Here is a 2,820-nt window from a genome sequence, read left to right as displayed (position 1 = left end):
GGGGGGGGGGGGGATCTCCACCTTTTCCCGTGTTGAGGATACCCAGTATGAAATGTGAAATGTTACAATAGTCACCACTTTTAAAACCTTGCTATTGCGTTTCCAGCCCAATCAAAGCTTTCGGATAATATTTTTCATTTCTTACACTCCATAAACCAAAAATAGCTGCAGAACCCGCCCCGCCACCGAGAGAGAGAGAGAGAGAGAGAGAGAGAGAGAGAGAGAGAGAGAGAGAGAGAGAGAGAGAGAGAGAGAGAGAGAGAGAGAGAGAGAGAGAGAGAGAGAGAGAGAGAGAGAGAGAGAGAGAGAGAGAGAGAGAGAGAGAGAGAGAGAGAGAGAGAGAGAGAGAGAGAGAGAGAGAGCTCTTTGTTCTTTCGCCTCCACTATCACCTCTCCCTAAGGGCCTGTGATACCATCATGACCTACTAAAGGAGCATCAGTTCGCCTCATTTTCCAGCCACACTTCCGCCTTCCTCAACTTTTTCCACTTTATCTACTTTCCTTTGGCCCTTTCCCTTTGTCTTTCCCAACCTATCAGGCCATCTTCCCTCCTCCCCTTTTCCCTCCTTCTCCACCGTCTTCTATTCCTCTCCATTATATATTATTAATGATAGAGAAACGTGTCAAACTTAGCAGCAAATACTTAATGTCATTTGAATACTGCGTTACTATCACAATAATTTTACAACTTAAGTTTATGGTGATATTTTCTTTCTGCCTTGTTCGGCTACAGTATTTCAATGTCAGTAACATGTCGACATTTAAAAATAATTTCCTTCTGTTTTCAAATCTCAACCTATCGATATACAACTTTCTATTTTATATTTTATCCTCATACTTCTCCCCCTCCCATTTCTCTTTTTTTTTTTTTTTTCCTTTCTTTCTTCCCAACATCAATCCTCCTTTTTACTTGTTCCCCGTCCGTCTTCCTTTTCCTAACCCCAGTCTTTCTCTCTCCGTATCTCTTACTCTTTTTCTCTCTCACCTTTTCTACCTCAACTATAGCTTTATTCGCAGTTATTTTACCCCCCGCCCTCTCTCTCTCTCTCTCTCTCTCAAATTTCCTCTTCAACATGAAATTTTACATTAAACATTCCGCAGTAGCAAACGCCAGGCAACAATCTTATTAATTTCCTCTTGGTCGGGATGTCTCTGAGGACGATGGATGGACCCCGATCCATCTGGACACCTTTCAGTTTGATTTGGATTAAATTCTAAATAAATTAATTTACTACAAAGACGGAGACTTGGTAATTGGAAACCTCTATCACCTCTGTGTGATGTTGTACAATGCAGGAATCAATTTCAGTGCCAAAGACCAGGTTTCGTTGAAAAGCACTATAACAAACTGGAACTGTATTCTTCCCATACATAAAGGTAATATATGTATTGGTAATTTGGTGATGAAGTAGAAATAGATTCTCGAATAAGAATGCACACGGTGTAACACACACCGCACACAGAACAAAGAACTACACAATAATTGACATTCAACAATGACCCAGATCTCCCCTTGTCATCACATCAAAAGAAGTGTGTATAACCTCTATTACAATTTTTTGTAATATTCCTGCCACTTCAATCAATTTTGTTTTGTGTGAAAGCTATTTACTACAACGTTATTCCTACAATGATACAAGTGTCAAGTTACTGTGTTTTTTAGACTAGAGTTACAGGATGGTGACTATTACACAAACGTGTCAAACTTAGCAACAACTCTGTCTCAAATGAATACTGCAGCACAACTGAAGTTGAACTCGATATTTTTTCAGCATCGTGCAGCAACAATATTACAATATCAGTTATATATATACATATATATATATATACATATATATATATATGTATGTATACATACATACATATACCAAAGGCTTTTTTCCTTTTACACGTGAAGTAACCAAAAGAAAAAGGCATAGAAACTACTCCCACCCATTCCATCCCCTACATACTCCTCTCCACTCTCTTCCCTCCCTCTTATCTTGGCACCTCCTGGATGACGGGTCATCCCTGCATCTGGTCCACTGCCCTAGGTCAGAAGCAGTGTCGCAAAGGCACAGCACATTCACAGCAAGGCCGCTTCATTAATTCGGCGACCCCCCTCTTCGTCCCCTCATGCAGAAAAGGAGAAGACGGGGAGAAACCCGTTCGGGTTGCGTCAATTTATTTCTCATACATACTCCCTCCCCCCCATCACCTCCCCCTCATGCATCACAGCATCATCCATACACAGCCCTTCTCCATTCACCCCTATTTTCTGTCCTCTCCCGTCCTTCCTCAACAGACATTCCTCTCTTTCCCAGTGCCCTTTTTACCCCACCCATCCATCGTTCACTCCTTCCACCTCTGCCTTCCACACCTCTTTTACTAATCTTCACTCATTCTTTCCATGTGTCCAAACCATCTCAATATTCTTTCATCAACCCTATCTCCCAACTCCCTTTCCACCCCTGTTCTCCTCCTCACCTCCTCATTTCTCACTCTAGCCTAGTAACCCCTATCATACATCTCAGGCATTTCATCTCAAACACATTCAAACTCCTTCTCTCTTCCTCTCTTATATTCCATGTTTCTGCCCCGTACTGTGCTGTCGGCACAATCACTCCTTCATACCTCTTAGCATCCATTTCCAAATGTCTATTTCTCATTACACAAGGCATTTACTCGCTTCTCTCTATCTACATTGTGTACCTTCACCATTGTGTAGTAACCTAACACTACAAATAATAACCCCGGAGTAAGCGGCTACCCCAGCAGAGGACGGCGCCCCTAGCAAAGAGTCCAGCCGTCCCCGAAGCTGCTGCCACTACCGCCGACGGG

This window comes from Oratosquilla oratoria, chromosome 4, assembly GCF_046742065.1.
Source record: "Oratosquilla oratoria isolate Oo_2021 chromosome 4, ASM4674206v1, whole genome shotgun sequence".
Taxonomy (NCBI): Eukaryota; Metazoa; Arthropoda; class Malacostraca; order Stomatopoda; family Squillidae; genus Oratosquilla; species Oratosquilla oratoria.
This window is presented reverse-complemented; position numbering follows the sequence as displayed.